This window comes from Furipterus horrens, unplaced genomic scaffold (genome assembly GCF_987537825.1).
Source record: "Furipterus horrens unplaced genomic scaffold, mFurHor1.1.pri manual_scaffold_3, whole genome shotgun sequence".
Taxonomy (NCBI): domain Eukaryota; kingdom Metazoa; phylum Chordata; class Mammalia; order Chiroptera; family Furipteridae; genus Furipterus; species Furipterus horrens.
The window spans coordinates 75,540,376-75,563,911 of NW_028327173.1; the positions used below are offsets into that span (position 1 = coordinate 75,540,376).

Here is a 23,536-nt window from a genome sequence, read left to right on the forward strand (position 1 = left end):
AATGACCCATGGACATGAACAGCGGTGTGGAGCTTGACTGCGGGAGTAGGGAATGAGCTAGGCAGGGGAGGGCAAAGGAGGAAATATTGGGATGACTATAACAGAATAAGAATAAAAAATAAATATATAAATAAAAATTAAAATTTTTTAAATGAATCAGTATTTGTTAGCTTAGCCATCTCAAAATTATATTAACTTTGCCTTCTTTCTTTTTTCAAACAAGACCACTTTCTTTGTTTGCTTTATTTCTGACACATTTGCTTATCGTAACTAATTTCAATTATATATACTGTAAAAACTCTATTAAAATTAAGCTTATGAGTGAAAGAAAGCTTAAAAGAATACACATTGTGAGACTTCATTTGCATGAAGTTATAGGATAGACAAATCTAATCTATGATGGAAAAGAAAAAGCCAGAACAGCAATTGCCTGTTGATACAGAAGGCAGGGAGTGACAGGGAAGAAGCAAGAACTAGCTGGAGCATTAGTAAGGTTCTATATCATGATAAGAGTTCAAGTTACACAAGTGCATGTATTTCTCAAAATTCAAACATACCAGTAAGACTTGTGCACTTCATTGTAGGTGACTTGTACATTAAAACCTGTAAACAAAGTGAAGTTTAAATTACTTTCTTTATAGCAATTAGCTTTACAATAAGATACCATGCCTTTGATAGATACAGGATCAGCAAACTAAATGGTTAAAAAGAAGTTTCTAAGTATCCCATCTCAAATACATTCTTCTCAAGGAAAGGAATTGCAATCAACAGAGTAACCATGAAGCAAATTCATATAAAAAGTATCATTAAATCAGACTAAATTAAATAAAAACAGATGTAATTAGGGCCCTCTGAAAGTAATTTTAACTAATACTTTGTTTACATGCAATATCGATGTAGCAACTATTGACCTCAGGCACTTTCAGCTGCTTTTATATTAATTATTACATTGCTTTTTATATTACAGATCAAAATATCCTTTATAGGTCAAAGTAGCTAATATTCTTCTGCCAAGGTCACTTCAAATAAGTCTCAGATCTCCTAGTGGGGCTGGTGGGGGGGGGGGGGGCTGGTATCCTATGAAATCCACACACTGATATAGATATAACAGGTACAGGTTTTGCTTTGCTTCACTGTGATTTTCTTCTATTTAAGATGTTTATTTTGGTAAAATTACAAAAGGGATGGTGGGTTATTCTTAATTACAGTTATACCAAACAGGACCCAACCCTGTTCACTTAATAGAGTTATACTGCAAAGACATGTCTGCTTAATTGGCCAGACAAGTCAAGGCACTGATGAAAATTATTCTTTGACCCTACCAACGATTCATAGAGAAGATAACAATGTGAGAAGCACCTAGTGCCTACTATTCATTTTGGTCTTAAATTCTGCTCATAGTCCAGGCTCCATCACTACTCAATTTTAGGTCGAATTACTCTCAGATTAGTGGCATACCAGGTCTGTCCAGAAGGTATCCAGCCATGTAATATAAAAAATAGACATTTATTGAAGAAAATACAAGATACAAGAAACATTTTACGTAAGACAATGATGCCTCGGTCCCCTTCAAAGTAGGCACCTTGGGACCTCCCACATTCTTCCATTCGCCATCAGCTGCCCCACAGTATTTTCCTGAATCTCATTGACAGTCTGAAACCTCTTCCCTTTCAAAGGTGATTTTAGTTTTGAGAAAAGCCAGAAGTTGCAGGGCGCCAAATCTGGGCTCTAAGGAGACTGAATCACCTGGCTGATTTGATGTTTCACCAGAAAACTCTGCACCAGACATGATGCATGAGTGGGTGAGTTGTCTGGTGAAGCTGCCAATCACCAGTTACCCAAAGTTGTGGCCTTCTGAATCATCTGAATAGTTTCCATGGAGGAATGTTCAAGCTTAATACAAAATTTGATGCAGATACATTGCTCTACTCGCTCTGTCATTTCAAATGCCACAGCCACACAGTACACATGCTTGCTCAATGGCATCTGCCACTGCCTAGTACAGTGAAATTGTCATTGTTCATGCATGTGCATTCCAATCCCCTCTCCTTGGCTACCAGGTTACATCAATATTGCACAAACCATTCTTGTTATATTAATAATGGCTGGACTTTTTCCAGACAGACCTCATATACATCACTGTCAGTTTGTAGCCAAGAGGTCCTATCACCAAAAATATGAAGAAAATGTACATTCTTAATTATTCCATGAAATGCAGCAAAGAATTGCAGAAGCATACATGATTCTTAAAATAATTCAGCCATAAATTTTGGCTTATTTCATACTCTTTGTTGAAAATATGCAATATTTTAGTTTCATCTCTAGAGAAAGAAGTGAGGATAAGCAGCAAAATGGAGAAAGAAAAGCTACAGGAAATAAAAATAAGAAGTTGCACCTAGAAGAGCAGGTTTCCAGGTAAGGATCAAGGAAGAGGCAGGAAGGAGATAACGTTTTATTGTGAACACATGGGTCAACTAGCAAGTCCCAAAAGATGAGCAGAAGGTTTTTGGATTAATAAACTAAACATGAATAATAAAATGAAAATGTGCTAACAAAAGAAATCAGTGCACATGGGATCCAGGCATGTGCAACTTCTATTCCAAGGCTAAGTGGTGCTTCTGGCCTTGCTACCCAAACTGAGGAACTGCACTTTTAGTCTTTTATCAAACTTGGCCAGCAATGTTCCTGGATTTTCACAGCTAACTGGGAGATGCAAGATCTAGAGGTTGCAACCGAGTCAAATAGAAAGTTTTACTCTATTCTAGTAATCAGAACTAGCCAAATCATTGGAGTTGTGCAGAACTACCAGGGTGCATGAAAGAGTACCCAATTCACTAATCAGGTGAATGGATTTGAAGATGACCATCAGATATACAATTTTGCCCTCCTTTTTCCTGTCCATCCAAGAGGCTTCTATATTAAGATTTTTTTAATAAAAAGGGCATAAAAATACCAGAAAGGTGGCACATTATTCTATTTACCATACAAAACTGGATCTGCCATTTACAGGTTCTAACAGCCCTAGCATTCAGCCAGGCAATATGTGGGCACATCCTTCCCTTTTTAAAGTACAGTTATTTTCACACAATTCGCTTCTAGATGTTAGTACTGGCTCAAACCCTCAGCTTCCGTCCATTCCTTCTCCTGATATAAGTAGGCTCTTCAACCCCTATTTTGTCAAATCTAGCACTTTCTGCTGCTGAATAGCAGGCCAAAAAATAGCTGTTTTCATGAAGAACCCTGTATATATCTTGAATCCAAGTGAGCAATTCCTTCCAAGTAAGAGATTTATATACGATAAGAATTGGCATATTCAAATATTGTGTGATGGTTACCAGCTAGAATGAGGCCCAAAAGTTAGTTACCCCACCACCATCTCCTCCCTCTCTACAAAACACCTCTAAATGTCCTTGACTGCAATTAAGTTTTTATTTTTTTTTTGAGTTTTATTTATTACTTTTTTTTAATTTTTTTTTATTTTGGTTTTTCAATTACAGTTGTCCCCTTTTCCCCCAATTTCTCTCCCCCACCCAACCCACCCCCTCTCCCACAATCATATCCCTCCCCGTTGTCCATGTCCATGAGTCTTTCATACAGGCTCTTTAATTAAACCCTTCCCTTACTTATGCAATTAAGTTTTTAAAAGGCATATGCCCATCCACAGTAGGTAAAAGAGTGCATTGCACTATGAATGTTTATTTTTAAAACTCAGCATTTCTTCACTGCTGAAAATCTATTCAGAAATCCCTTCCTCATTAGGCTAGAGGCTTTATGCAGCCAGGGGGCCAACAAATGCTGATTTTTCAAGAAATCTAATCTCTTAATGATTGTTGTCAGAGAAGAGAGGACTGTGAGAGCGTCATCTTGAAATAAGCCTCCCCTCAGGTACATGTGAGCCCATAAATGATAGCAGGGAGTCAGGACTGCCACCGACACGGCACCGGCTTACTTAATCTGTCCACCCAGGTGTCCTGTGAAGAGAGGCGGAGCTGCACCTTCTAACGCACACTCGCGGTCCACACTCCCCTTTCTTCCATCACATAAAAGGACACTCATTACCTAAGGATAAGCCTAGGCTTCTGCGTGTTCCAAACAGAGCATGCCAGTCCCATGTCCATCAGTGATGGAGGTAAGAAATAGAAAAGGTGACCTAGGTGGATGGACCGCTCACCGAAGGTATATTAGCTTTAGGTTTTGATCTAGACTTGGTCAGTAATCGCAACTATAAATTCCTGGAGAGGGGAAGGAAAACAACCTAGGCAGAGGGGAGGATCTGTGCAGTGATAATAAAAACATGTTGTATATAAAAAAAAAATAACAAAGAGATTCATGTGGCTTCAGGAGATTTTCAAGAACCATGGAGAGGGCAAAAGATGCAAAACAGAGGATGAGAAAAGACTTAGGAAAGGTGTTCCTTTATTCATTAATTCATTCCACACAGATTTATTGAGCATTAAGTATGCACTAGTCACTAAAGTATTGGAGAAAAGCATTTGAGAAAAAATTTAAAGATCTCTTCTTTTGAAGGGAAACCAGACTCAGATACAGAGTAGATGCAAACAAAATTCTAAATGTCAACTGTGTGAGTGTAATTCCTCCCCCCGCCCCCCAAAAAAAATGCAGTAGAGGTTTTCCATTCTATAAGTTAGAAAATATGACCTGAAAGACATGGATAGAATTTAGGTGGACTGAGGAAATCCCCCTGCCTTCTTAAGTTCTTTATCTTGTCACTGGCATGGTGTGAATAGAACATCAAGACAAACTTGGTAGGCACAAAAATAAATCTCTTTTCTGTGTGCTTATGAACAGTGACTTTCCCCAGAAACTAAACACAGTTCAACAAACAGCTTGAATGTCAGGTGCACTGTTACGGGGCTGCCCATCAGCCTCAAAAAGGGGGACAGACCAAGCTTTGTTCTCTGCCATGCCCCAGTGTGCAGACCCATTCCCAACACGCTGACACTGGTATTCACCATTAAGTCTGACTGGGGGGTGGAGAGGGGGGGTCTGAAGGAAAGGAAAGTTTCAGGGGCCCCACAAGGGATTAGAAAGACTGACCAGGGTTGGGGACTAGGTTTTCCGGTTCTAAAGCAAGCACTTTTTCCCCTTTTTTGTAAAAAAAAGTACCTTTTAAAAAATATTATGAGGCACTGTTTTTCCTCCAGAAGTCTCCTCTGCTTTTTGCAAGCAATAAAGTCACATAGGTAGGGTATAAGAAGGAAGAGGGTGATTTGGAACCAAGGAAGTTAAGTTTTCTGCCCATCTCTGTTTAGGTTGTTAATGGTGGCAGTTAAGGCCAAGCACTTAACAGCTGACACAGTGAAGATGCCTACATGTCCCTGTGCCCCCCACCAGCGCCCCTTCAACAGGACTGATAGTACAGAACGAGGGACTTGGGCTTGGAGAAATGGCAGCGCCCCATCTCCTGGTGTGGCCTTCATCACAAGGAATCCTTTACCCTCCACCAACCCAGAGTGTTGGGCTTATGATTTGGGCCAGAGCAGTTTAAGGGAAAGGATCACACAGCACCACCATCACCTCATTCCACATGAGAAGTCGCCGAAGTCAGGGAGGTTAAAGTTACTGGCCCAAAACAGGTGGTGGCAAAACCAAAACCTGATCAAGGACTGGTGTCTGTGGACTTCCGCCAGCTCTGCAGGCCAGCTGGGAGAGCCTCAAGTTCAATCAGGCACAGGTTACTCTGAATCACCTTAAAAGTAGCAACTTTACAATGAGGTATAGGCAGCTAAGGTGCAGAAAGGTAAGTAATCTAGGAACTTGGATTTCAGTGTGTTGTACTTTTCTACCTCCTCAAGGAATCTGCTTTCTTTTAGTGGGAGGTCACAATGTTCTCATCATAGATTCTCTAAGATTCCCTGTTGGTCTTAAATGTTTCTTCCTTATTTTACATTTTCATTTCAGATAGATAATATTTTCTGCCCCTCCAAAAAATATACATTCATGTGCCACATAACCAGATGGTCAAGAATGGGTGGCGTATACAACAGTGCTATGCCATACAGCCGAAGTGTATAGTAGGCTGCAGCATCTAGGTTTGTGTAAGGGCACTCTATGATGTTCACACAAAGATGAAATCTCACAGTGACAGATTTCTCAGAATGTATCCCTATTGTTAAGAGGTATACAACTGTATACCACAGGGTAGGGCAAAAACAGGCTTACAGTTTTGAGTATGTGAGACTTTATTCTTGTATTATTATTTATTAACAATTATTTTCCATACAAACAACTGTAAACCTATTTTTGCCCTACCCTATATACTGTGTTTATATGTCACAAGTAATCTACAGAATGAGGCAGAGGGACTCCAAGACCCACTCCCCAAATCAAGTTACATTTGTTAGGCTTCAGAGAATGGTTACCTATGCAGTTAACTTAACAATTCAGTATTTCTTAAATCCCCTTCTAGGTATAAAGTACTGTAGGTTCTACCTAGAATGTCTTTATTCAGCCTAAAGCATTCACCAATTATGCACGCACTAAGAAAGGATACTTTGGGTGTAGTTGATGTGTGCAGGCTGAGCTAGTGATGGCCTCTGTTACAAAAATTTAGCCTTAGGCAATAATCTCCGATATTTATTGGCATTCACCCTTGATGTAGGGATAGGGCAAGTTGGAGGGGTGACACCAAGAAATATGAGAAGGGAAAAAGTACAGCTATAGGCAAAAAATAGAAATATATCCAAAATATACTACCACATGGGATTATTAATAGAAGCATAACACCTGGAGACTTTTCCCCCTTAACCATTGGAACTTAGAAAAATAAAAATACAGGAGAGATTTTTATCATAGGATTGTAATTTCTATTATGTGTGCTTTTAACATTAAAAAGGGTAGGGGGAACCAGGAGAATTGATTTAGTTTTCACTTCATTTTCCTTAGGTGTATGTAAAGGTGGTATGTATTTTCTTAGGTAGGTCATGTCCAGGGCTAAGATACATCAATAACAAAAGGCTTTATTCAATTTACTATCCTCGGTGGTTCTACTTCTGATTCAAATGTTCTCTCAAATCAGGTATGGAAAGCTGGTCACCTAAGAAATACGTACCTCTGCACCGCATGTCAAGTACAGTTTGATCATTTCCGACTGCGAGTGCTTGAGCCAACAATCACGTGTCACTGCTGAACAGAAGAGTGCTTTCTAGGGAGCACCTTTTTTGGTAAGAAAAAATCTCAGCAGTTCATAAGCAATTTTAATTTGCCACACTATATTTTTATAGACCTCTCTGAACAATTAAAGACACTATTGCAAACTGAAATTGCTCATGCCTCGTTGCAAATTTTATTGCCACAAATGGGGTCCCTAAGAAGCACTATTAACTTTAATGGCGACTTGTTGCTCCCCAATTATGAGTCATTCTCAATAAAGAGATTTGGGGCTCATCTCCACAGTGGTGGCAAGGGAATGTCCACCACCAACAGAAGGGAGGGCAAGATCCCAGAAGAAGAATACATCCTTGAAGTCAAAGAAGAAGAATCACATGAGCATTGAGAAGAGAGACGGCAGCCTACCATGGAAGAAATGTTCTAGTCTTTTCCTGGAGACCGGGGGACAAAGCACCTGCACTAGGATTGCCCCAACATGGTGAGTTGCACATAAAATTGAAAGCCTTGCAAATGTGAATGCACCTAAAGCAATAACTTTTTTCAAATTTTACCATTCATACACTCATCTAAATCCTATCAGAAAAATAGACACAGAGAAAGCCATTCTCATAGTTATTCATTAAAGCATGTTAGTAAAAGTTGGATGTTCTACTTGTATAAGACTTGCTTACTCACTATGGAAAACTGAGTGGAGAGAATGTCGAAAATAATTTTAAATGTTCATAATCCCTATCCCAACTACTAATAATGTTCTGGTATAGTTCCTTTTAAATATTTGAAAGTACATTTTCACATAGACATTATATATGCAATCTTATATTCTTCTTTTACTTTTTCTAATGTAAATTAAAAACAATGCCTAAACAGTTTTAATGTTTAATATTTTCTCCTACACTTTCACTTATATAATTATTTTGCTACTGGCATGATAGGAAGGTTATATTTTTTCCCTTTTAAAGAGCTTTTTGTACAGAGATTTCTTGTGTTTACAAAAGATAGAAGACAGAAACAAGCATGCACATCTTTTTTTTTTTCAATTTTATTTATTTATTTTTAGAGAGAGGGGAAGGGAGAGAGAAAGAGAGGGAGAGAAACATCAATGTGTGGTTGCCTCTCGCCTGTCCCCAACTGGGGACCTGTCCTGCCACCCAGGGGTGTGCCCTGACTGGGAATCGAACTGGCGACCCTTTGGTTCCCAGGCCAGCGCTCAATCCACTGAGCCACACCAGCGAGGACTCACATCTTGAGGTATATAAGATGTGAGTTTCTAAAAAAGAAATGTGTAATATGAATACTTCTGTAATCTTAATCATTTAAATAACTTTTATTAATGATAATCAATTACTTTAATAATTGATGTTAGCTTTGATCCTTTTAATTCTGCAGTTTCTCAGGATCCCAGATTCAGCACTGTGCTCATTTTTAGAGTGATTTTACTTTCTAAAACATGTCTAAGTACGTTTTGTTTAGTGTCTCCACTGTAAAAGCAAACACAAGTAGGAAGATAGAAAACAAAACAATTGGGGGAAAGAGGGGAGGAACAATTTGTTAATTACACCCCCAAGGCCTATACCATCAGCAAACTTTAGGTACATTTTAATTCATTTCAAGGTTTTCCCTGAAAACAGGAAAGTAAGTTCAGATTAAACAGAGTGCAAAGGCGAAGAGTGAGAGTGGGACCAAGAGCTCAGAGCAAGGAGAGGGCCAAGTGCAGTTAATAAGAGGGAAAAGCAGAAGAAACATTTTCTCTGTGACATTCCCCTTTTCAGTTCTTCAACTCCATTTCCAAGGTGAGGGACCGACCCCAGAATCAGCAGAATTCATTCAGCCCTGCCCAGCCGCCCTGCTGGAGTCCCCTGGGCCAGGCAGTGCAGCAGCTCCAGGCACTGTAAGGTCATTGCTAGGTTTGGCACAGAACATTCCCACTCAGTGAAAACAGGCCTCCGAAGAAGAATGGAGCAACGGCCAGGAAAGAGCCACTTTGCAGACTTCCAAGGAGACTCAGCCTCTCGAAATCCTCTGTGCATAAGTTCACACCATAAAACAGCTGCTGTTAATGTCTCAAGTTCTAATTAGCCCTGAGCTCTTGATTTTCGCAGAGCTTCTGGCCAATGGAGTCCAAGCTCCTTTGCTCTTCCATGCACTGTTCAATCCCATAAGTACTCTTGGTCAAAAACTAGGTCATAAACTTACCCACTGAGAAACATTTGCTGTCATTTCAAATGGCGTGCTCTGTTCAAGAGGTTACAATAATAAAGGAAGAGCAGCAAACAGGCCTTCGAGTCCTGGCATGCACAGGCAAGCTTGGAATACTGTGTGTTACCTGATCTTAGTTTGGCTCTTTTCGATTCAAACCACTGAACTCTGACCCTTCTGGATGCATACAAATCATTTCTAGAATGTGCATACAAATCATTTCTAGAATGACTATATCAAATTTTATTTATGCTTTTTTTCCAGGCTTAACCTAACTGCTCTATGCCAAAAAAAAAAAAAAAAAAAAAGAAAAAGGAAGAAAGAAAGAAAGAAAAAGTTCCTGTTTCAAAAAGTATTTACATGCTTTACTTCTGCCAAAGTTTACAGCATAGTTATATCCTGCCTCAGAAAGAAGGGTGTAGCGGTGGGGAGTTGAGGGGGAATGGAGTAGGGCAGCTGTTTTTTCAATAAACTCCTACAGAAAACCTCCTCCTTCCTACTCCCCTCATTGCTTCTTCCACACCCCCAGCAAAGAGAGGCAGGAGGAGGCAGCATGAGAAGTCTGCTGGCTCCCCAGCTTTCTAACCTCCCACACAATTGATGGAGGTCCTTTGTCATTCACCCAGGAGCATCAGGACACAGGGCAAAAGGTTTGTCTCTGCTTCCTTGGATGTTGACTCCCATTCTGATGGAGCCCAAGAGGCTTCAACTTCCTCTCCATCCATCCACACCCAAATCTTGATCCATACCATCCGCCCACCCCAGCATGTCCAAGGCACACGTGGCAATGTGACAAAAGTAGCTAACTAAAAGGTGGAAATTTTTAGTCCCTTCCAAGAATATGCTGGACCTCCTTCCCACAAAAAAAGACAGAGCTGCCGTCAACAATTCCCCATCCTTCTCAACTAGCATCCTCCAAGCTCAGCAACTGGGCTCTTTTCTCCAGGAGTGGGGAGAGAGGAAGGGAACCTGAGAAGGCAGGAAGGAGCAGATGTTGTCCACCCCTACTCAGCAGGCTGGAAAGCTCTCATTTGTTAACCTAGAAAACCCTAGGGCCCTGAGATCTAAGAGCAGCTCCACCCAAGCAGTACCTCAGATTATTTTTTTCCCTTGAGTGGGCAAGCGGAGGAAAGGGAAAATAAGGACAAATGTGTTCAGAACAGAAATACTTCATAACCCTAACTTGGCTATGGGCAAGGACCAGATTATAGGCCCAACACCTCCATTTCTGTCCAAGTGGAAAGAGAAACTAACTACTGGGTGCAACCTTGATCCAGCTGTGTGAACTCTGCCGCCCAGAGACTGCCAGCCCCTGACAAGATCAACATAACCCCAAATCACTCCTCAGTCCCCAGCTACCCCCCCCCCGCCCTTTTTTTTTTTTTTTTTTTAATTCTTCAAGGATTTTTAGTTCTTTCTGGTAAACTGATTCGTTTTAATGCCATGGTAATTGTAATTACTGTAGAATGGTCTTCTAACTTCAAGACTTATGTTCTTGGTATGAAATGATTCCATATTAAAAAAGACAGTACGTGTACATGAACTTTCTCAAATGACTGAACTGTAACCGAAGAATGTGAATTGATGTTGATGTCATAATTCAGTTAACCATTTGGGGGGGAAAAAAAAATCCAGGTTTAGGAAGCATTCATCTAAGACCAATGTCATAACATGTTGCCATCACCTATTTTAAAGTGAGTAATGAGTTGGCACATCCTGGGTACTAACTGAAGTCATCATACATCTCTAAATGCAAGTTCAGTATAACCTAACTCACATTAATTCTCTTGAAGGCCCATTTGACTTCTACAATTCAAAAAAAAAACTGGCCCCTGGCTGGTGTGGCTCAGTGGATTGAGCGTCAGCCTGAGAACCAAGTGTTGCTGGTTCGATTCCCAGTCAGGGCACATAACTAGGTTGCACATCAGGTCCCCAGTTGGGGGCGCAAGTAAGAGGCAACCACACAGTGATGTTTCTCTCCCTCTCTTTCTCCTTTCCCCTCTCTCTAAAAATAAACAAACAAGTAAATTATTTAAAATAAAATAGAATAAAATAAAATAAAATATTTTTTTTAATTGAATTGCTTTGGAAGGCATAACTTTTTTAGTTTTAGCCTAGTAAAAATTATATAATTAACATAACAATTGTTGATATAAAAAATATATTTCTAAAATACATCTAATCTCATACAGATGTCACATACCCTTGCTACAATTTACATCCTACTATTTATAACTCTCCCACACACCCTCTGCTTTTCAAGTTAAGAGAAAATAAGGTGAAATCTAATTAAGCCAACTTCTAATTCCAAATCAGTGAAATCTAAATTGGAAATATGATTCTTTTTTTCTTACTCTTCCTCTCCATTTCCATGACTATCTAAGCATAAATGGAGGATAGGGGCAGAAGAGAATCAAGTAAGAGTTGGAAATGCCCATCCTGTTCTGAACTTCAATTTCCCAATCTAAGACCTAGGCAGTGTGATTTATTTTTTTTTTCCTTTTTATGGAATGTATTCGGATGACACTGGTTAACAGAATTATTCAGGTTTCAGGTGAATAATTCTATTACACATCATTGGTACACTGTGTGGTGTGCTCACCACCCCAAGTCACGTTTCCATCCAAGGTCACGTTTCCATCTATAACCATTTACCCCCTCTATTCCCTCCTGGACGTCCCCACATACCCCTCCCCCTGGCAATCTCCACACTGTTGTCCATATGCAAGAGTTTTTTGGGTTTTTTTCTTAATAACTCATTGAGAGGGCTGTCAGTCAAATAAACCATCCCAGGAAGAAAATCAATCAACTTCTGTAGCTTTGATGGTAGAACTACATAAACCAAGCTGTGGGAAACAGAAAATGTATCTACACAGGCTCACAGATCCCTGTTGCCTTCTCCCTGCCCTTGGCTTGGCCCAGAGTTAGCTCACCTCCATCACCACCTGTATTTACAACCAAGCAAGAATACAGTACTTATTAACTTAAACTCTATTTGCTGTTTTTCTCCAAAGAAACCAGAATATAAAACTCCTTTATCTCAATGAGGCCCTAGACCATCAGGAAACATGAACCCAAAAAAGAAAAAAAAGGAACAGATTCCCAAATTTATATTATATAAATATGTGCTTCTATGTCTATTAGAGTCGCACAACCTTTATGTGCCAACCATAGGATTACACTTGGAATGTCCTAGTGCTTACCCATAGGATTAGATTTATAAATAAAGATGACTAATGCTTCCGATTCAACTTTTCTAAAATTATTGACTTAGCTGTAACAGCCTTAGGCAGCCAATCAGAAACCTCCATTTAAAGTCAATATTCTTGCTAATTTTAAACAGTGATTCACTCTGCCTACCTGACCACACACCATTTACAGTATCTGTAAATCCTAACTGTGACAATATCACGTTCTCCCAACATGCAGAGAAATTTCTTAAATACCTAGTACTAAATAGGGAAGGACCTAATGAAAGAATTTATATCCTAATCCCAGAAAAGATAGTTCCTCTGTGAAGAATGGACCACTCAAAATACCTGAACACAGAAAGATGAGACAAAACAAATTCTAGACCTACGTTAGATGATTGTTAAAGAACCACAGGGCACACGCTCCACGGCTCAGTTGCCTGAGAATGTACTCTGTTCAAATGTGGCTTCTTGTTTACAAAAAAGGTTCAATCCCACATTTGCGCTCTCCAGACATAGCGCTTTTCTGCAACCACCCTCTCAGCCTTCATGGTACAAGGAATTAGAAAATAGGGATCTATGAAAAAGCATGCTTATCTCTATCTCTGGGCCTGTCCAGCCAGGGAGAGACATTAGGTTCTTTCAAGAACGGCTGTCTCCAGAGTAAACTTCAGAAGACATGAAAATGCACATGATCAAAGGAATACAGCAGGAGAGGCAGAAAAAAATTTTGTCTCACTGGATCTCATATTTACCAAAGTCATCCAATTCTCAGACAATTTTATTTTTACTTTTTAAAAACTGTCTAAGTATAACAAGGCTCATATTGCTGCCGTTTCAGATGGAGTGCAGGACTCCCCTTGGCCATTCATTAACTTCTCCACTTGACAAGAAAGTGCCCTGTGTTCTTACAATTAAAACCAGGAAATTTAGTCCTGGCTGGTGAGACTCGGTTGGGCATCATCCTACAGATGGAAAGGTTGCCAGTTTGATTCCCGGTCAGAGCACATGCCTGGGTTGCAGATTCAGTCCCCGGTTGGGGTGCATGCAGAGGCAACCAATCAATATTTCTCTCCCTCTCTTTCCTCTTCCCTTCCCTTTCCTCTAAAACATAAAATTTAACAACAACAACAAAAACCCTAGGAAATTTAAATATTTGTCTATCTCTTTCACAATGTTAAAAATAAGAATAATCTTACATTAAATAAAAATGCTTACACTGTGAGAAATACTACTGGGAAATGACAATTTTTAAGTCTCTTACAAAGTGATCATGGCTACTAGCATGAAAAGGATAATTTTCTATCTCAGTTAAGAAAAAACTCCTAGGTAAGACAAAATACAAAGCAAGCTGGCAGCATTTCCCTGCCTGGAGAGCACTCATCAATCATTCTGGCTGTCTTGTGATAATGCTTCAACAAATCCACCAGTGAAATGAGATTGTTGCCAATTCCTATGCATTTAAAAGAGGACAGATATGTCACACTATGCAAAACATGGCATCATGTGATCAGAAAAGACATTTAATAATCTGAAGCAGGACGATAAATGTCAGTGAATACTTTGAAATTTAGTACCTCTGAAACAGACCCTTTAGGATGTTCCTGAAATACACTCTCTGCACTCAACCAATTTTTGTTTCTTCTGTAGTTTCCATTTGCTAAAGGACTTGGGATGTACCAAAGGCATGTGAGTGACATCATGCTTGGACATAAAGTTCAGGGAATAAAATACACATGCAATTGAGGAGAAAAAAACCAGCAATGCATTTTCCAGGACTTCCCTAGAAAGGCAGCCACTGTATCATATCAAATCAAAAGCTTTTGCCTATGGGAACTTTTATTACAGCTCCTATCAAAAGGATGGGGGTGAGGGGGAAGCTTTCCAGTTTTCACAGGAAAAGAATGATTTCCAAATTATGACTTTGGAGAGCTCAAGAAAGGGAATGACTTATTCACAGTAAATGTGAAACACATGGTTTTCTCAGAGCATTTTTGTCCACCCCGCACAGTTATTTCTCTTCCGTGAAAGAGATAAATTATTAAGATTTAAACGCAATACCCCTTAGAATGTACCATACATTTGTGCTTAAAGCCTGAGGGCTGAGGCTTTAAATAATAACGATTCCAAAGGTAAGCAGGGGAATATCAGCTCCTCACTCCAGAGACGAGCAGAGCAATTGTAGCCCATACACCAAGAAATACAGCTGGGTGGACACTTCAGTCAACAGGAGACTTGCCCAGGGTCCCCACTTTCAGAACATGAAGAGAGAGATCTCAGCCAGGTGAAAAGGCCGGTGGCCTCCCTGAAAAATATGGGGACCCGTTCACCCAAAGCAGCTGTGGAGGTTTTCTTTCTTTTCCTTCTTTTTTCTCCCCTTCCATCATTTTGTCAGGGTGCTTTCTCCTTATCCCAGTGGCTCTTTACCCCAGTTGTACAGTAGAATTGTCTGGAAGGTTAAAAAAATATCCTACTTTTCTCATATGCATCTAGATTTAAGAACCACTATTGTATCCTCATCTGATTTCAACCTAACTCAGCATTAAACTGCACCATTTAGACTTCTGATGAGATCTGCCAAGCAAGTTCTCTTATTATCTTTTTTTTTTTTGAGAAGTCCAGGAGGCTCTCAAGGGAACATTAGTACATTTTCCATGGTGGGCCAAGTATCCTCTGTTGTTACGTGCAGAGAGCGCCTAAGTATAGAACACATTATACATGGTATGGGAATTGTAGCTCACTCCCATAGAGCCTCGGGCTCTCCACCCCGCCCCCACTGCCTTCCTAATGTATGTCACAGACGTGTCCTGAGGGAAGGCGTGGGATAGCATTTCTCAGGAGGTTCTATCCAATTTCCTAGCAATCTGCAACACAGGAAAGAGCTCTCTGCAGTCTGTCACTGCGATACAAATGCTTCTCACAGATCCCTCACCCTAAACAAACAGCCCCCTTAGCAGAATTAAGCACATTCCCTGAACAACTCCAAGGATGTGACTGCACAGCAATGCCTGTCAATTGCACTAATTATCTTTTATTACAGAAGCTGTATACAATGAGCACCCCTCACTGCCCACCAAACTTAACCCCCATAGCCACCACCTGCCTCTCCATTTCTCAGGTAATGAATACACCCATGGCTCTATAGGGAAAAGATTGCCAGAACCTTGGTCAGACCCAAACCACAAAAAGTTCTTCCACAGCTGTCCTACATGATAAATACAAATTCTTCATTTCTGGAAAATCTACTCATTCACAGACCAAAACCAAGAATTTTAAGGGGAAAAAAAATTGCAGCCTTAGATTTGAACATACAGCAACTTGAATGATAGATTTTAAAATTGTATAGGCAAAACGACATTCTAAATTTCTGTAAGCATTTTAAGTTTAAATAATTAAGTCACTGTGTAGCTATATTAGCTCTATCAATAGTACGTTGTTTTTGCACATAATACAAAATTTGTTTATAATTTTATTTTAGAAGTAGAAAGTCCATAAAATGAAGACTCATGTATACTAATAGCTGCTGTTTATTAAATGAGTGGTAGGTACCAGGCACTATGCTAAGTGTTTTATTGCATTTAATTCCCTCAATCCCATGAAGGAACTGCCAGTGTCTCCACTTAAAGATGAGTTCATGATGCTTCAATAAATAAAACATCTCCATTGTCAGCAAAGCCAGAGGATAGCTGAGCTGGGATTTGAACAGAAGTCTAGCTGATTCCAAAGCCCATAATCATTTCCATAAACTATTACAGTATGTATCTTTCATAAGTGAGCATTGTGCTGAAATACCACTTCCACCACCACTTTCGAAAAAGGACACAGGGAATCTGAATTCTTCTATGACAGTTAACCTATGGAAAGCATACTTCATGGAGTAGCAGTGAGTGTGGTGTTTGGAGTCTTGCCTCTGATAGAAACTGACCAGAGACATGTTTCTGAATTTCTGAGCACCACATTCTCGTCCACAAAATGAAAATGCTGCCTTCAGAGCTGTTGGGAGGACTAACTGAAATGGCATATTAGACTCAGTAACTGCTTGCTTTCTTCTTCCTGTAGCTTCAAGTTTACTCAGCTAGGAAAAATAAACCTTATCACACCACTGTAACAAGGTCCTTAAAGAAAAAAATTATAAAAAAAAAAAAAAAGAAATGATTTGAAAAGTGAAAAGTTCTGCTTTATAGAGAAGTTGTGTTTCTGATCATGAACACTTTTGTGTTTACTGAGTCCTGAAAGAAGTTATCACTTGATTCACATTGAGGAGTTCCTATTTAAGAAAGTGAACTTTTTATGTTATTTTGAAAGCAATTTATCCTGACTCATCTGTTTTTCCACTCTAAATTTTCTATTTGGCTTGGCTTTGTTTTGGTTTTGACTCTTGTACTTCAACAAGTCATTATTACACACCCATTAAGTGCTCAGGCCTGTAGGGAATTTTACAATTCTGAAAATAGAATTCTTACCCTTGAGAAAGGTGTAATATATGGTTGAGTTTTCTTAAAAGTAGCACACATAAAATGTATGGATTAATTAATTAATCAGTACTTTTCAGTGGCTAGGATCAGGAGAAGGGTGTGACTATTAATGTAGCAGAAAGGAGTTCCTTTGGATGACAGAAGAAGTCTGTACCCTGACTGTGATTACCTGAATGTAAAAGGATGATAAAATTCCAAAGAAATATACACCCCCCCCCCAAAAAAAGAATGCATGTAATAACAGGTAAAATTCAAAGAAGGTCTCTACATGAGTTAATAGTACCATAACAAGGTCAGTTTGCTGGTTTTAAAAATGTGCTATGGTTATATAAGTTTATCTTTGGGAAAACTGGGTGATGGGCACCTGGGAACTATACTATTATTGCAATTTCTGTGAGTCAAGCTATATTAAAATAAAAATAACATTTTTAAAAAGGGTGAGAAAGATCTCTATAAACTGATACAAAAAGATCTCTAAGATTCATGGTTAAGTAAAAAAAAAAAAAGTGGTGCACAATGTGTGTAATATGCTACCTTTTGTGTAAAAGCAGGAAGTACAGAATTGATATCATATTTCCTTGTACAGCATAAAGAGACTAGGGAAGGGTACATAAGACACTAAGGACAGTGGTTTCCTGTGACGGCTGAAAAGGAGGAACTTACAGATGAGGCACAAAGATGGAAGGAGATTTTTATACTTTTGGGGTTTTGAACCATTTTAATTGTAATATTATTTAAAAGAAAAAATGAAAAAAGGATAGTAACACAATAATATCAATGTAGAAACCTATGTCAACTTATTTACTGAACAATTCACATATTTTTAATCTTCAAAACAGACCAAAGTGAATGATCTCTCTTTTTTACAGAGCGTTAAACCAAGACTTAAGGGTAGTTTTTAAACCTTTTGACTCCCTTCCTATTTAAGGTTTGCTGAAGTGTCACACTGCTTCTTTCTTTTAGTTATTGGGTTGGCCAAAAATTCATTTAGCTTTTTTCTGTACAATGGCTCTAGTGATGCTTAGTTGTCTTTAAGTTCATTTGAAACAATTTTGTTAGATTGTGTTGTGACAGCTGTCATATCAAGATGCATTTAAAAGAACTGATCAAAATTGGTGAATTTGTGTGTAGCCATTGTAATATTGACAATGGAAGAAGATATGCAACATTTTCAGCATATTATGCCTTATTATTTCAAGAAAGGTAAAAACGCAACTGAAATGCAAAAAGGGATTTGTGCAGTGTATGGAGAAGGTGCTGTGACTGATTGAATATGTCAAAAGTTGTTTGCGAAGTTTCTTGGTACTACTGACATTTTGGCCATATAATTCTTTGCTGTGGGGCTGTCTTATGCATTGGAAGAGGTTTAACAGCACCCCTGGCCTCTACCCACTAGAAGCCAAAAGTGGGAGATAGGCAACATGTTCAAAACATCCAAAACAATAGTTAATGGTGAAAATGAAACTGTCTTTTAGTTTATGGAAAAAACTAAATAGAGTCTTTGGCCAACCCAATAATTTTATTGAAGTAACATTAGTTAATAATATTAGATGTTTTTAATGTAATATATATTGTATCATGTGCTCAATACTCAGAGTCTATTTACTCTCTCTGTCACCACATATTTGGTCCCCTTTATCCTCTTCATCTTCCTTTCAACCCCTTTCTCCTCTGGTAACCGCTATAAGGTTGTCTGTTTATTCAGTTTCTGCTTTCTGTTTTATATATCACATATAAGTGAAATCATAAGGTTCTTGTCCTTTTTTGTCTAGCTATAAGGGAAATGCAAATGAAACCACAATGAGATACCACCTCACACCTGTTAGAATAGCTACTCTCAGTAAGACAACAAATAACTGTTGGAGAGAATGTGAAGAAAAGGGAACCCTCATGCAATGAGGGTGGGAATGCAAATCAGTTCAGCCTCTTTGAAAAAGTTATGCAGGCTCCTCAAAAATTTAAAAATAGAACTACCATATGACCCACAAATCCCTCTTCAGAGTATCTACTATAAAATTTGAAAGCACTTATTTGTAAAGAAAGAGGTTTTCCTGGAAATAGTCCAACCATTGTTACTATAACTAGAATGGTTTGTGCAACAATGATGTAACCTGGCAACCAAGGAGAGTGGACTGAAATGTATAGGTGTGAACAATGATGACTTCACTGTACTAGTCAGTAGGGGCAGTAGATGCTGTTGAATGAGCAGTTGTACTGTGTGGCCATCCCATTCAAAATGACTGAGCAAGTAGGGCAACAAATCTGCATCAAATTTTGTGTTAAGCTTGAACATCCTTGGAGGAAACTATTCAGATGATTCAGAAGGCCACAGCTATGGGCAACCGGTGATTGGCAGCTTCATCACGACAACATGCCTGCTCATGCATCATATCTCATGCAGAGTTTTTTGGCGAAACATCAAATCACCCAGGAACCTCCATGACTATTTTTCATAGAGGCTGAACCAATATGCATTCCCACCCTCAGCCTGGATTTTGCTCCCTGCGACTTCTGGCTTTTCCTAAAACTAAAATCCCCTTTGAAAGGGAAGAGATTTCGACCATTGATGAGATTCAGGAAAATACAACAGGGCAGCTGACGGCGATTGGAAGAACTGTGTGAGGTCCCAAGGTGCCTATTTTGAAGGGTATTGAGGCATCATTGTCCTATGTACTATGTCTCTTATATCTTCTTTGATAAATGTCTCTTTTTCATATCACATGGCTGGATACTTTTATGCACCCCTGTGTTCACTGCATCATTATTCACAACAGCCAAAACATGTTAACAATCTTAAGTACCTTTTAATGGGTAATTGAATAAATATGTGGTACATACACAACGGAACACTACTCAGCCATAAAAAATAATGAAATATTGTCATTTGGAACAACATAGATGAACCTCGAATGTATCATGCTGAGTGAAATAAGTCAGATGGAAAAGCAGAAGAACCACGTGATGTCACCCAGGCTGCTTAGCTCAGTGCCCAGTACATGGCTTTTCCTGTGCCTGAAACCACTCACCCCACTTACTCTACTTTGCCCAGAAAACTCTTACTCAAACTTTAAAACCAAGTTCCTGCCCAGTTTTCTTGGAACCTCTCTCCTCAACAGGATGAATATTTCTCCTCTTGGTCTTCTGTATCTCACACTAGGTTAAGAATATCTTAAAAGTAAGTTATTTCTTAACTGTGTTTAAATTCCCAGCACCTAGTAAAGTGCCTGGTAACTATAACTGTTGCTCAAAATGTTCCTTTAGCTGCAATGAATTCTTTAAACCTCACCATGAAAAGCATGAAAAGAATTAAGACTCTCATTAAGAGACTCATATTCACTTGCTAACTGATAAAATGGTAGTTAAATATTTTTAAACAAAAGTGGCAACAATGAAGATGGAGGCTGAGACAGACATGCTGGGTCTCCCTCCACAACTAAGAAGGAATACAATTACCTCAAATCTAGAGACAACCAGAAGTTCCAGAAAACCAATCTGCATGGAGGTCCAACAGACAAAGATATAAAGAAGAAATACTCATCCAGACAGGTAGGAGGGGCGGGGCCCGGGTGCAGAGGACATGTTGTGGTGGTGGCGGCAGCAGCGGCAGCAGTGGCAGGCTGGCGGAAAGCACAGTCACATGTTTTAAAAAGTGTGGAGGGACACCTGGGGAGTGTCCCCAGCTCCTGACCAGACTGTGCAACTCACGGTCCCAGCGCCAGGAAAAATCAAGCCTCATTGCTTCTGACTGTGAAAACCAGTGGGGGTTAGGGAGGAGGAAGAAACTACTGGTCTCTCAGCAGAGTCTGCTTGTTAAAAGGGCCCCCATGGTCCTAGAACATCTGCAGACCCACCCACTCTGGGAACGACAGCCAGGACAACAATTACAGAGGTGCCAGTCCCATACGAAAGTGGGAGAAGTGCCTGGAAAAGGGGCGAATGCCGAGCAACAGCATTGTTCCCTCTCGGACCCCTCCCCCACATACAGCGCCACAACGTGGTGAAATGGGTCGCCCTGTACTGATGAATACCTAAGGCTCCACCACTTACAATGTAAAAGGAGTGACAGCCTTACCTAAAACACAGAGGCAAACAAACACAGAAGTCTGTCAAGATGAGGAGACAGAGAAGTATGGCCCAAAAGGGGAAATGGATCAAAGTTCCAGTGGGAGAACTATTCGATGAGGAGATAGCCAACCTAACAGTGATAAAGATGTTCACAGGCTTGACAGATATGTTTGAGTACAGCAAACACATAAGGGAAGAAGTGAGGGCTAAGCTAAGTGAAACGAAGGGAAATCTACACAAAACCAATGGTGAAGGCAAGGAAACCTGGGTTGAAATCAATGATTTGGAATATAAAGAAGAAGAAAAACATCAACCAGTACAGAATGAGGAAACAAGAATTGAAAAAGATGAGGAGAGGCTTAGGAACCTCTAGGATGACTTTAAACATGCCAACATCCGAATCATCAGGGTGCCATAAGGAGAAAAGGAAGAACAAGAAATTGAAAGTTTATATGAAAAAGTAATGAAAGAAAACTTCCTAAATTTGGCTAATGAAATAGACATACAAGTCCAGGAAGCACAGAAAGTACCAAACAAGCTAGACCCAATGAGGACCACACCAAGACACATCATAATTAAAATGCCAAAGGTTCAGGACAAAGAGAGAATCTTAAAAGCAGCAAGAGAAACCAGAGAGTTACCTACAAAAGAGTTGTAAGCTGTCAGCTGATTTCTCAAAAGAAACTTTGCAGGCAAGAAGGGACTGGCAAGAAGTATTCAAAGTGATAAAAAGCAAGGAGTTACACCCAAGATTACTCAAGGCAGAAAAACTATCATTTAGAATGGAAGGGTAGATAAAGTGCTTCCCAGACAAGGTCAAGCTAAAAGAGTCCATTATCACCAAGCCATTATTATATGAAATGTTAAAAGGACTTACTTAAGAAAAAGAAGATCAAAACTATGAACATTAAAATGACAACAAACTCACAACTATCAGCAACTGAATCTAAAAAATTTTTTAAAAATCCAACTAAGCAAACCAGAATAGAAACAAAATCATAGGTATAGAGATCATTTGGAGGGTTATCAGCTGGGAGGGGGAAGAGGGAGAAATGGGGAAATGGTGCAGGGATTAAGAAGCATAATCGGTTGGTACAAAATAGACAGGGGGAAGTTAAGAATAATGTAGGAAAGGGTGGAGCCAAAGAACTTAGATGCATGACCCATAGACATGAACTAAGGGGGATGGGATTGCTGGGGGAAGGGGGGGTACTAGGCAGTGGAGAGAAAAGGGGAAAAAAGTGGGATACTGTAACTACATAATAAAATATACTTTGAAAAAAAGTGGCAAGTAATTTTGATATCACCAATATCTTAAGAGAAATATCTCAGTTATAAGTGGACATAAGTAGACATTCCTTACAAACTCTTTAATACCGAATTCCTGGGTGAGGCTAATTCCTATTACTTTTTGTAAATTCTTTACAAACTATGAATTCATAAAAAAGTAACACCTTTTTAGTTAAAAAATATAACTTAAAAAATTTCTAAGCATTGCTTTTTAAATTTCCTCTCCTATGAAATGTGTTTACCTTTAAAGGTGAAATAAAGAAACCTTGGTCCTTCGGTGCTGAGCTTCTAAACTATTCATGATCATGTAATATGGCATGGGCTTCTAGATAGACACACAGAACTGACTTTAAAAGCCCTCTTATTCTCCTCAAATTGAATCTTTCCTCCAGAGAACATGGCCACATGACTCATAAGTCAAATAGTCAAATCAACAGTCCAGTGCCAGGTATGGCATAGTGTTCAAAGACACCTGAGTTTAAGTCTTGGCTCTCACAATTCCTAAGGTATCTTTGATCAAGTTAGCCCCTCTATCTCATTTTCCTCATTTGTGAAATGAAGTTATTTTTGTATCAAACACATTGAGATGTTGGGGAGATTAAATAACTTCTGACATATATAAAGAGTTTAGAAAAATTCCTAATATATGCCAAGGATTGAATAAATATTAACTATTAGTAATACATAACTCTGCCATATGGTACATGCCAAATAAATAGCATTAATTCAAGAAGAAGCTTGTCTCTGTCTAGTTAAGCTTCAAGTATCTGAAAGAATTATTACCTCAAGGTCATTACAAAAGATAGAGAAAACTTGGGAAAACTTTGAAAACACCAAAAATGTGATGATAGGATGTATATATTTTCAGGCAGTATATGCTAGCAATATGAGCTGTTAATCTACTTTCTAAGAGATAAGCCTGACTCTCTAGAAAGAAGGAGATGCACATCCAAAACCCTGGACTGCCTTGGCTTTGAGGATTTTGATTAACCAGAGTTCAATTTTTCCAGACGTTTTGCAGCAACATTTCTTTTCCAATGTATATTCCAAAACACGTATCTTTATAAAAAATCAGATCTTTTTAAAGAAAGTCTATTCCAATGGGTCTTTCCCAGAGAAATTGGGTCATGATATGTTCTAAAAGGGTTTTCATTGTCATTTGTTTAGCTGTCCTCATATGCTCTGAGG

The 23,536-nt window shown here is 39.2% G+C and overlaps 1 long non-coding RNA gene across 1 annotated transcript in view; it reads right to left on the reverse strand.

Moving 5' to 3' along the window:
• Positions 1 to 554: 554 nt before the first annotated feature.
• Positions 555 to 23,536, reverse strand: part of LOC150015332 (uncharacterized) — a 125,000-nt gene continuing 102,018 nt past the window's right edge. Inside the window, exon 4 of the long non-coding RNA XR_016509988.1 lies at positions 555 to 603. This is a non-coding gene — a long non-coding RNA (uncharacterized LOC150015332). The remainder of the gene's footprint in view (positions 604 to 23,536) is intronic.